The sequence below is a fragment of the Acipenser ruthenus genome, chromosome 4 (genome assembly GCF_902713425.1).
Source record: "Acipenser ruthenus chromosome 4, fAciRut3.2 maternal haplotype, whole genome shotgun sequence".
NCBI lineage: Eukaryota > Metazoa > Chordata > Actinopteri > Acipenseriformes > Acipenseridae > Acipenser > Acipenser ruthenus.
Window position 1 is genome coordinate 49,372,378 of NC_081192.1, and position 13,616 is coordinate 49,385,993.

General features: G+C 36.1%; 1 long non-coding RNA gene across 1 annotated transcript; it reads left to right on the forward strand.

The window, feature by feature from the left end:
* The first annotated feature begins 3,617 nt into the window (after positions 1-3,617).
* LOC131737048 (uncharacterized) lies at positions 3,618-9,891 on the forward strand. The gene is made up of 5 exons (XR_009328619.1): positions 3,618-3,789; positions 5,321-5,468; positions 5,706-5,849; positions 6,776-7,046; positions 9,556-9,891. It is a non-coding gene; the product is annotated as an uncharacterized LOC131737048 (long non-coding RNA).
* Positions 9,892-13,616: the final 3,725 nt, after the last annotated feature.

The window sequence follows — 13,616 nt, forward strand, 5'->3', positions numbered from 1 at the left end:
TTTTTAAAGTGTGTTATTTAAGGCTTGTTTTATTGTTTGGAATTGTGTTTGTGGAAACCACTATTTGCTTTGAAGGCTGTTATTTAAAAGTGTTACTGTGCTGTGAATTATCTTTTTATTTAGAAGTGTTGGTGTGACATGACTTAGTTTAAAGTATCCTAGTGCTTAGGGTCTAATGGGATCGCTCTTGGTTATTAATCTGCTGCTATAGTTTAAAGGTTGTTGCTATCTAATCTGCTGCTATAGGTAAAAGCTGTGATATTTTGTTTAAATAAAATTCTTGTTTTTATACCTTGTTGTCCTCACTTTACATACTGTGCTGTCTTGATTTTTAAAGAACCTGTTATTTATTTGGAGTTACATTAACTTCAAATTGGTGTAGTCATTAATTCTACTTAATTGGTTATTTTAAGATAGTCAATTTAATTATAGGGATAACCGAGGGGGTTATCCTTGGTTAACTATTGAACGGTGTTTTGGAGGGGGGCGCTACAATTGCCCTTACTTCCTTTGTGATTAACATATTTTTTAAACAGTCAAAATTATGTAAAAAAAACTTTTATACATATTTTTTTTATATAATATACATAATATGGTGAACATGTCACAATATGAGTGAGCACTAACACAACCTCCCTCCCTCTGTCACAAAACTGAAACAGAAATTAGTGGAAATGCCTGCATCTAATCATTACTTCTTTTAAATGATGCATTACAACGTCTTATTTCAGTTATAGCATTTTGCTAGAGGCAGGCCTGTCTACAAATGAAACAAATGATATACTTTATACTTCCCTGCTCTGATTGTACTGTAAGAGCTCAATACAACTAGATACACAGTGCTCACAGTGTGCATAATGTTAGAAATTAAACCAAGTGTTCTTCCCCAGCCTGATTTCTCAAAATTCAACTTCATACACAATGTACCATTATATCAGTTACAGTGTCTCAAGTTGGTTTATGGTTGAGGCTGACTTTCTGTATGGCTGAAATGTACAAATACTGAACCTTCTTCAAATAGGAATAAAACTACCACCCAACAAGTAGCCCCAAACTAATTATAAACTATTATATTTACTATGTGCATCGTAATTTTGCAGTTTCCCCAAGTTTATACTATGCACTTACCATGATTTACCACAGTTTACCAAGTTTTTGCAGTGCTTTACAATATCTAGTTATGCAAAGTGCTTGCATATAGCCCATGCTGCACTATACTCTACTAGTTTGGTTTACCTTGATAAACTTTTATAACAGTTGTCTCAATACTTGTTGAAGGGTATTGTTCCTTATTTGCAAGATCGAATAACAATCACTATATCCTAGTACATTCTTTTATTTTAAACTCTATAGTGAACTTGGTGTAATGCTCAACTGTGTATGTTTCTTTAGCAGGGGCACCCTCTGCTGGTTATACTGGGTTCTGCATTGTTCTAAACTGCAGCTGTAATTGTCAATTGATAAATTATTACAGTGTAAAAATGTTATGAATATAAAGCAGTATTTTCCACACTGGGCCACTTCAGATGACAACCATAAAGCCAACCACTTAACTTGCCAGTTAAGTGGTAAAACTTATTTTTAGATTTAAAGAGAAAAAACTATTTACATTGAATTTATAAATCTGTTTTAACCTAACTTAAAGATATCTGAAACAATAAAAGTTTTTTTAAACCATTAAAAAAGCCTTTTAATGCGCAAAATTCCACTCATTATTTAGCTTATTTAGTCCATCTTGGATTTACTGTGCACACGGAACAACTTTGAGTTTCAATAGTTACAAAAATGTAAGTGATTATATTAAAATAACATCACAATTAAAATAAAAATTTACGTGTGCTGCATTTTTTTTTTTTTTTTTGTTAAAATAGCAAATCGCTGACTTTATGTACAAGTGCCGTTAAAAACACAGTCTTACAATGTAAACCCCACAGATCGAACAAGGCACAAACACAACACGATTGGACAACATTCACAAGCACACGGGTCACGACTCGATCACGCTTCCCCCCACCCCACAGGTGCACTCATTCACAGAGGCAGAGGCACTCAGGTCATAGACAAAACACGGAACAGCTACACAAAACGATACAACACATGACACTTAGTACAGATTGCTACACAGCTCCCTCGTAAAGTTTTCTTTATCCCTGAAGAGCAATGCTACAGCCCCAAAGCAATCTGGGTTTCACCACATGGTTAGGCAAGAGGAGTGAACCTGGGCCAGATGCCGGCAGCCTGTAGCTGGCCCCTGGAAGTTGTGTGCGCGGTCTGATACTTCAGGACGGGCCTGGGGCAGCATACTAAAATATTCTAGATCAGGGGTGTCCAATCCTGGTCCTGGGGGGCCAGTGTTCCTCCTGGTCTTTGTTCCAACTGTGCTCTAAATGACTTAATTAGAACAATAATTGGTAATAATTGGTCCAATTAAGTAATTTAGGACACATTTGGAACAAAAACCACTGGCCCCCCAGGACCAGGATTGGACTCCCCTGCTCTAGATCATCCCTGGGGGTGTTGGCCCTGCCTCTCCAGCTGTAAGTCCCACCCCCTCATCATACCGGTACATCATTTTGAGGGCATGTTCCCGCCTGAAATTCAAAAAGAATGAGCTTGGATGACTGATTTATAAACACTGGATAGCGCATGACAATGTCAGTTTGAAATCATCGGAAGTTTGTCACGGCCATCTTACCACACCCAACAAAACCTCTCCTGCGATAGTTTGTGTATTAAATTCTCTCATTTAAACAATATGCCTCGCTGTTTAGCCTTTGCATGCAGCAGGTTATCAACCAAGGGATGTGGCAAGACCTTCCACTTATAAGTATTCATTTTAGGTTCACAAGGTATCACTTAAAATAATTTTATTGACTTTAAAATTAGCGGGGGGCTCCCAAGTGGCACATCCATTAAAGGCGCTTCACGTGGAGTGCAGGATGCACCCCATAGCCTGGATGTTGCCGGTTCAAGTCCAGGCTATTCCACTGCTGACCATGGACGGGAGTTCCCAGGGGCACTTAAGTCGACCAGGGTGTCCTCGGCTCACCGCACACCACGTAAACTGCCCAGAGCTGCATTGTCCTCCGACACTGTAGCTCTGAGATGGCTGTATGGTGGACCTGCAGTGTGAAAAGCGGTCGGCTGACGGCACACGCTTCGGAGAACAGAGTGTGTTCGTCTTCGCCGCTCCAGAGTCAGCGCGGGGGTGGTAGCGGTTAGTTGAGCCTAAAAAGGGTGGTAGCGGTTAGTTGAGCCTAAAAATAATTGACTATACATCAAATTTAGAGTTTGAAAAACAGGCAAAACGAGTGTTGTTGTTTATCCCGCTGAGAAACATAAATAGACACGCGTCAGTCATTTCATTAATTCATCGTTTACAGAAACAATTAAAATGTCTGAATTTTACAGTATTATTCGAAGACATCTATTGACACTTGCGAACCAAATCGATGCAAGATGTGTGTCTCAGGACTACATTCTGTATCATGTGGAATGGTTGTGGAGAGATTAGGGCAGCTGTCAGTGCTTAGTGGAAATGATGTAGACCCTATAGTATTAGCTCGTCTTCAAGAAGTTATGAAGAGTTCAACATCACAATGCCATTGGAAACGAATGTAGAAATGAATTAGTGCTGAAGACTGGCAAACCTGGACGTCTATGCCTGGATATTTCAGTCAGCCTAATAGAATATTCCATAAGGTGTGGCCTGACTGCTTCCGACATTACAAACCTGTGTGGCGTTTCTGAAAGAACAATTCCAAGAAGAATGGAAGAGAATGACATAAGGTAAGAGAGTGCAAAATTGGTTGCACGATTTTTTCAATCGTTGTTCCAGAAATGTTTATTGTTTTTATTTTATCAACTAGATGGTAACTTTACAAGTAAAGTTGTGGGTCTTGCTTTATTGGGAAAGTGGTCAAAGTAGCTGATTTGTGTCAAAAATCACATTGTTTACTAATTGTCTCATGCTTAGAATGTGCTAGAATTTGAAATTTCTCAAAGTTCTATGAAAGTTAATTCAACAGTGGGAAGTAGCCTACTGAAAGAAGTTGATGTGGTTACTAAAACAGCTGTACATCTTGATTGGTAGATGCCATTCCTGTTTAGATTTCATATTTGAATAGCTGAGAAGTACAGGAAGATTTCATTTGCTCTATGTATTTGTCTAACTTGTTGGGAAAGTGGTCAAAGTAGCTGATTTGTGTCAAAAGTTACATCGTTTCCAGTAAATAGAATGTTGGAAGTCTGGGAGTTTTTAAACAATGGGGAGTTTTAGAATGTTGAAAAAGTCACATTAAACTGAATGAAAATGGACAAAAAAAGGACGAAAAGCTTAATAGTTTAAAAAGTATAAAATATATAAAAAAGTTGTATACAAGCACACTATTCCAGACCGGTCTACACATTTTAAAGTTTGAACTGCATTTCTAGCTTAAACGGTGTAAGAGGAGTAGCGTGCCAAAGAAGAAGAAGTATGTCGAAGATTTAAAGTTGGGACTCTTGCTTCGCAAGCCCCACTAATTAGAGTTTCAGGCTTTTATTCAATGCTGGATGACGACGAGTTGGACAGTGTTGTTTCTGAAATCTATCATAATCACCCCAATACTGGTTACAAAATGATGCTGGGTCACCTAAAATCACGGGGTATTCTGATTCAAAGTAAGTGCATTTTTAAACAGCATTGTTTTTGGATGATTATATGTTTGTGTAGGCGTGTAAACAGCAACAGAACTTTTCGTTTCGAGGTGATAATACCATTCGTAACCTATATAAGTATTGCATAAACTGAGAGGAATTAGCAGAACATAACCAATATCAACACAACACAGAGTAACAATAATAATAATAAAAAAAATCTTTATTTTATATAGCACCTTTCATTTAAACACCCCAAAGCGCTTCTCAAGAATAAAACCACTCGAAGAACAATGACAATCAAGGTTGATTATGTAGTAAAACCCTGTAAATGCATGCACAACAATAACAGGTCAGACAATGAAAGCTATGGTATACAAGTGGGTTTTCAGCTTGGATTTAAAAGTGCTTACACAATTTAGTAATTGTGATAAAATAAGAAAGTGTTACCTACCTGAAACATAACTGGAGCTACAGTGCATATATATATATATATATATATATATATATATATATATATATATATATATATATATAAATTTATACTTGACTTTTCAAAGCTTGTCTAAATTGTAAAATACAAAACCTGTAAATACAAGACCTGTAAATGCTTTACTGCATCTCCCAAGGTGGTATGTCACTGCTCTGTTGTGATACCTGTATGTGTTTATCTCATCCATAGCATTTCGAGTACAGGAATCCTTACGAAGAGTTGACCCAGAAGGAACTCTGATGCGGGCTTTGTCAATGCACACAGTAAGACCAAGAAAATACTCAGTGCCAGCTCCTAACTGTCTGTGGCATATAGATGGAAACCACAAACTTATAAGGTACTAGATTAGTCTTTCATGTGTCACAATTGTAGACTCTGTATTTAAATCCAGTTACTCACACCTTGACATCCTCTCAAATAAATTTGAGTGGAAAGGCTTTCTTGTGTTTTCAAAAAAGATAAAGTGTTTGTTTTCTTATTTCAATTAAGAATTATACACCACTGCCCCCAAATGAGACATATGAATGATTCATAATGTGCAGTGTCTGGTTTAATACCACTCTTTATTATACAGGTGGCGCATAGTCATTCACGGTGGGATTGATGGCTTCAGCAGGCTGATTGTATACCTTAAAGCTGCCACCAACAACTGTTTTTGAAAATGTCATGACGGCTATCGATGAGTATGGCTTGCCTTCCCGGGTGAGATCAGACAAAGGTGGGTTAAATGTAGATGTGGCACACTTCATGGTAAACAGTAGAGGGGAGAACAGAAGTTCACACATCACCGGACGCAGTGTGCACAATCAGAGGTAAATTCAAAGTAATATAACACAAGATGGATGTTTCTTCTGTTTTATCTGTTGGACTGTATTCCGCATTTAACTGACCTTCAGTAGCTTAATGCAAGTAGACTTAATTCTCAAACAGTAAAATAATTCTCAAAACCCTTATTGTTAAACACAATAGGTGGCAGTTTTTTATCCCCAATGTATCTGTAATTCGCACCCTAATTTAAAATTTAAATTAAATTCAGGTCCTTCTAAAAAAAGTGACCTGTATATCACATGGTACTGTACTGTACCTGTTTTCTGACTATAGTAGTTGTAATAATCTTTAGGGTCTATCATTTTAATAGAAATACATATGTTTTGTATTTTTCAATGTGCAGCATTCATTCTCTTCCTTTATACCATCAGATGTTTTCAGTGAATAGAGCTGGGATCAAATCTTACAAAAAAAGAAACCTCTATTATTATTATTTGTTTATTTAGCAGATGCCTTTATCCAAGGCGACTTACAGAGACTAGGGTGTGTGAACTTTGCATCAGCTGCAGAGTCACTTACAATTACATCTCACCCGAAAGACGGAGCACAAGGAGGTTAAGTGACTTGCTCAGGGTCACACAATGAGTCAGTGGCTATGAGGGGATTTGAACCGAGGACCTCCTGGTTACAAGCTTTTTTCTTTAACCACTGGACCACACAGCCTCCTTTATTAAGTTTAGATTTGTAATGTGTGATTAACGGGAGGGTCAAAGTTTTGATTTACTTGCATCCTCGGTGTAAGAAAGTAAGGCAAATATTATTTATAAATATGAAAAAACAATGTTTTGTTTCGTTTTTTTTTTTTTTTTCTTTTAGAATTGAACGGTTGTGGAGAGATGTGTTCAGTAGTGTCCTGGGTCTTTTCTATCAGATCTTTTACAACTTGGAGACTGAGGCTCTGCTCAATTCAGACAATGAAATTCATCTTTATGCATTGCACTGGGCTTTCCTTCCACAAGTCCAGAGGCACCTCCAATTCTTCAAAGAAGGCTGGAATAACCACAAGCTTAGAACAGAAGGCAACCAGTCTCCAGTCCAGTTATGGCTAAGATACAAGAGGGAATGGGCCAGAGAAGATCCCTCACAGGTATTAATGTACCTTTTTTAGGTCCAGTGGTTCTCAACACTGGTCCAGAAGGAGCCCTGTGTCTGCTGGATTTTGTTCCAGCAAAGCTCTCAACTACATAATCAAACCCTTAATTGAACTACAACAGCTCAGCTGGAATTAAAACCAGTAGGTACAGGGGTCCTCCAGGACCATGGTTGAGAGCCCCTTCATCCATCCATTTTTGTAACTGCTTATCCTGGTGAGGGTTAAGAACCACTGAGCTAATACAACCAATATTATCAAATGTTAATTTGCTTTCTTAAAAGTGGTGTATGAAGGCCAAACACCCTCCAGTAAATTTTCAAAAAATAATTACAAATAAACTTTATGTGCATAAAATATATAAATATATACAGTAGTTAAGGGAGCAAAATCCTCATTTACTATCCATGATACTTTTACTTGCATTAGTAAAGGAATAGTATATTGCATTGGCTGCATCAAATGTAACAAGCTATATATTGGTGAAACAAAACGAAGCTTGGCTGATCGCTTCGTGGAACATCTGAGAAGTATATGAATTAACACCTTTACCTTTCCTGTCGCCAGACATTTTAACAATTTGTGGGATGGTTCAATGCTATGGAACTAATGTTGTCAGGAAACAAAAGGAATGTGAACTTATTTTCAGACTAGGCACTTTGGAGCCATTTGGAATGAACATTCTATTCTGAGGTCATCAGCAGCAGCAGCAGCAGCAGCATTCTGGAATTTTGTTTAAAAGACTACTTGTTTGTTTTTAATCAACTTCTTAAAGCACTGTTTTTTTGTATTCAGCCGATGAAGGACTTGTAGTCAGAAACGTCTTGATAATTGATTTGTAATCAATTATTCTACCTTTTTAAGTACCTGAAATATCCTTTTCTTTTTTCTTATATATATATTTATATATATATATATTTATATATATTTAAAAAATCGGAAAGAGAACCTTTAGAATACATTCGGTTTGTAGATGATATTTTTGGGGTTTGGACACATGGAGAAGAATCTCTTTTCCAGTTTCATAAAATGGCAAATGAAATACACAGTAATATTAAGGTGGACCTTCGATGGACAAGGAAAGAAATAGAATTTTTAGATACCATAGTAAAACTTGAAGAAAGTTCAATTGAGACTGACCTCTTCTTTAAACCTACTGACATGCACCGGTATTTACACATGTCCTCTGCACATCCGATACACACTAAAAGGGCAATCCCAAAGGGTCTAGGAATAAGAATACGAAGAATATGCTCAAAAGAAAGTGACTATGTAAAACAAAGAAATGTATTAAAAACAAATCTTAAAAAAAGAGGATACAAAGAAAGAATTATAGAGACGGAGTTAAGAAAAGTGGATAAACTAAAAAGAGATGATCTACTAGATTATAAAAATAGAGATAAAAAGGTCAAAAGAGTCCCATTAATAATGACTTACTCTAAACTTTTGCCCAATATTTCTAAAATAGTTTGGAAACACTTGCGGATTCTACATAATTCAGAAAAATTAAAAAAAGTATTTCTTAAGGCCCCAGTTGTAGCATTCAAAAGAGAAGCTAATTTAGGTGATATTTTAGTTCACAGTAAACATAAAAGAATAATTGACAAAATAGGTTCTACGAACATATGCACTAGTAGATGTAAAGTGTGTAAATACATAGACAAACGTAAAAATATAATTAAACATAAGAACACCACATATCCACTAAAAACTAATACCTACTGTAAAAATAGCAATGTTGTTTATGGAATAGCCTGTGAAAAATGTGATGAAATCAAATATGTTGGAGAGACTGGAACTACTTTATATAAAAGAATTCAGAACCACCTTTCATTAATTAGAAATAAAAAAATGAATGAACCAATAGTACAGCACTTCACCAGTCAGGGACATGACATAAATGATGTAAAGTTTGTAGTATTAGAACAGCTCAAATTAGACAATGTGATAAATAGAAGAATAAAAGAAAGTAAATGGATAAATAGACTGAACACGATTATGCCAGCGGGACTCAACAGAAAATAATGAAGTAATTAACTTCAATAAATATATAACATTTAAATAAATAAACAAAATTCATTCAAAAGTTGTGCATGCTGATGTGCTGGGGAAGCCAAATCTAGACTGATCCTCAGAGCCAGCATTGCATGATATAATAAAAATATAAGTTTATATAAAGTAGTGTTAATTAGAATTAATACAGATTCAAAGATAGAAGTAAAAATGATGTCACAATATATAGAACACCATTACATCATGTAAGAATAAATCATGAATTTGAATGTAAACAATAACAAGTAGTTGTCATGCCGTCAAAAACCTATAAATACCTCCAATGTTTGGATTCAAACACAGGCTCCCTTGAGAAAGATATGTACAACATATCGAAACGTTGGGCAGCTGGCTCTGAGCTAAAATATATATATATATATTTAAAGTAGTCTTCCAATGTTTAAAGAGCAAAGATGCAGTATTTGTAAAGTGGGTTTGCATATTTGTTTTTTAGGTTGATGAGGAATATGGGATTGACTGGGCTGGACCACACGGTCATGATGCTGAAGGAGTATCCATCCCCGAGATCCAACTTCCTCGTCAGTTAACAGCACAAGAAATTGCAACATTGCCAAATCCAGAAGACCAGCATGCTTTGAGCATTTACACAGACACTGTTACGATAATCTCAGAAATATTGGATAATTCCTAAAATAGGAACATGATACAGTGACACATACATTTTTATCGTTATAGTTAGTAACAAGTATATACTGCACATTTGTGTAATGACTACCTCTACAATTATTATTTATTTCTTAGCAGACGCCCTTATCCATGGCAACTTACAATTGTTACATTATACAGATATCACATTATTTATTTTTTTTTACATACAATTACCCATTTATACAGTTGGGTTTTTACTGGAGCAATCTAGGTAAAGTACCCCTTGCTCAAGGGTACAGCAGCAGTGTCCCCGCCACCTGGGATGAACCCACAACCCTCCAGACAAGAGTCCAGAGCCCTAACCACTACTCCACACTGATCAGTGTTAATCTTTCTTAGTATACTTCTGAACCCTGACAAATACTAATACCTCACAATATTACCAAGGTATAAAACGTAAATCATAATTTTTATATTATTAGTGGTTGTTTTTTCAACAGTTCCTGTAATTTGTTAATGTGACAGGTAAAACAAATTGGGTGAGAAAAGGAGAAACAGACATCCAAATTTGACTATTTTTTGCTGTATTTTTTGTCATTGAGTCTGCATAGCACTGACTTTCTTAAATAAATAAATGACAATAGTTCCTGTGCTTATGTTGATATTTAACAGATGTTTTCACAAACTTAAAAAAGTTTTGTTGTCTCCCCCCCCCCCCCCCCCCCCCAAAAAAAAAAAGTTTTGAGAATCAGTGCATTATTTATTGTAATCAAAATAATAAAATGGCCTAAAAAAATTGCCAGTCGTTAATTTGAATTTCTTTCTTAATACATTTAGTATTTATATAGCAGGACATTAACCTGGATTTTTTTTTTTTTTTTTTTTACTTTGTCATGTTTATATTTCTAGTTATCAAATCAAATATGTTGTATATTTTAATTGACTCCTTAAGGAGTTCAAACAGATTTCTCCTGGCAGAATTCTAAATTAGACAAGTCCAAAGCTGGTGTCCACAGTATGTATACAGGAAAGAAGATCCTCCTCAAATGATGAGTAGTGAAAGTAGTGTCTGGGTAGTTTAATGGTTTCGAAGCAGGTGGATGCTTTGGGCAGTTTGGTATCTGACCTCAACAGACAGCTCCTTCGGGAGGACCTCCCATCCAACCCAGAATATGAGGAGATCAATCAGCACTCTAGGTGATGCTACAAAAGTAAAAAATAAATAAATGCCTCTTTTCAAATTTCACAGGGTCTTGAATACTGTCAAGTCAGCTTTTTGAAAAGTAACAAATATTTTTACTTTTGTTTATTATAAGGTGCTACGTATTATCTACCTATGTACATATAATACTTGCATATAAAAGACATGAAGGCTGTATTTGTGCTCTGAGCCGTAAAAAAAAGTTGTCCCTTCTCGTATAAGGTCAGAATGAGTTGGATGGTTAAAATAAAATTATACATGGCAATGATTAATAGATTAAATTATACCGTTTTCAAAGAATGTCCTGAAGAAGCCTGTGATATGGCATTTAGTCTCAAGAGAACAGTCATCATCATCATCTTCCTCCACATTCAGTGTGGGCCAGGTGATTCTTTCAAGGATCATCTTGAGGAAAAAAAATTAATAGATAAATGAATGAACGGCAGGGGATCTCTTGCTGAACCTTATTGGCCATTTTTGTTCAATTCCAATATTGAAATGACTCAATACCAAGCTTCATCTCAAAGCTCTATACAAGCTGGGTTTTATATTGTAGACCAAAACATACTAGTATATGAGCTTCACAGTTACACCAAAAAATATATAAACTTCAGAATTAGAAATATAACTCATAAATCACATTATCAAAACACTGAAACAGTAACACACTGCCACAGGCATTCAAAACTTAATTAGGGAACAACATGTAATAAAATGCAACACACCTGGGAGGTGTATAGTGTGTCAGAGGCCCTTGGAAACATCAGTGGAATAATATCACTTCTTCAGGAGAGGCCAAACCAGTGTCTCTTTCAGTCCTTTTCTCAGCTGTTTAACCTGTTGAGTTGTTCAAACTAAAGAATGTACCCAATTAAAATGCATAATAACTGTAGGTCAGGGGTGGTCAAACAGCCCTGTGGACTCCCATCCCCAGCCGGCAAAGGAACGACAGGATTGAACCAGCAACCTCAGAGTCATAAAGTGCACCCTGCACTCCTAGTGGAGGCCTTTACCGAATGCGCCACTCGGGAGCCCAATCCAGTGGATTTTATAAGTTACCTTTCATTATTAATGTCTAAAACACATGGAACAATTTCAATGTGCTGAATTAAGCAGGTGAATTTGTTAAATTAAGTCCTTTAGTGATCATTTCAACTAAAAATTCTCTCTCTTCAGACATCAATCACAAGAGTTTCCCTTTTATTGAACAAATTTGCTGGATAGGGGCTCTCCATGACTGGGTTTGGCCACCCCTGTTGTAGGTTATCAATTAATTACACAACTAACCAGTACAATGAGTAAACCTGACATGGATATGCACGAAACAAACCTACTTACAGCGTGAAGGAGGAGTTTGTCCATTAACCAATGCCGATTTTCTTCTGTCACCCCTGGAAGATCCCAGCTTAATGCCAATTGCAGGATAATGCTTTTGTCTTCTTCACTGAGAACTGCGTTGGACTCCATCTACAATAAAAACAAACACACACACCACCAGTAACCACCCATCTTATGGAAAACAACACAAAGAACAGTAATGCAGATATTTCAACACTGTTCATATTCAAAGTAAGAAACTTATTAATATAAACGTATGCATTTACATATATGCAGATATCACAGAAATCAACCTATCACACTCAATATTAATCACTGATGCATTAAAACATACGTCATTAGTTCCTTAGCTAATGCAATCCTTAGAATAGCTTGACTTTGTTTTAATGTCATGAAAGACGCTTGTATTAGTTGTTTAAGCCCAGAAAACTTAATCAGGCCTAGCTCCACATTCCATTCTTAGTTGTTCACATGGAACGGAGATATCCCACTCTACATCAGTGACTTACACTTCAGTACATTTCAGTCTTCAGCCTACAACCTTGAATTTGGGACAATTCTGTTCAAAAGAGTGCTTGTTAGCAATTTTCAGGAGGCACAGAAAATGAGAGAATACAGAATAGACAATAAAAGTTTCAGACATTGAAATTATGCATACAGTACTTACTAATCTGACAGTTTCGCGAACATCAATATCAGGACAATCGTGAATCTCCAGATTGGCTGTTTCTGGTGCACCTTCAAGCAACAAGAATGTCCAATCATTCGCCCAGCAACCTGAAACATGTCACTCTCGAGAAGGAACTCAGATGTGGAGGGAATTAAATGGTCAGGTTCTCCTTCAAATATTAAAGTTCTGTCAGTGATTCCTGTGGAGGGAGGATATCAAATATAAATAAGAATCAAATCACATTCTGCAAAATGATTTTAAGATTGAACTCTGACGATGACAAAACATGCACTGTTCAATGAGTTCATACTGTCTAGGCGTTATTTCCACAATTGTAAACATTAAAGCAGTGTGTAGATGCAAGACTAAACAATAATGGAAACAATGATTTCTGTAGTACTCTTAGAATAACCTGAACAGTGATGTCCTTGGCCAGTTAATTAGCTAAAACCATTGTGAATGGGATGCCTCCACTATACAGTCTATCCTTATTCTGTTAGATTGGTGATGTGTAAAACGTAAAAATATGACCGATAAAGTCTACATATTTTTTTCCACAAGCATGTGACAGATATTACAAATACATTGTGATCTGTAATATTCTTGAGCAAATTAATATAATTGACATTTCTAAATATCATTTAAAAACCCTGTTTTATAGAAAGCAATATGCATACCCAAGTTAAGATGAAAACCA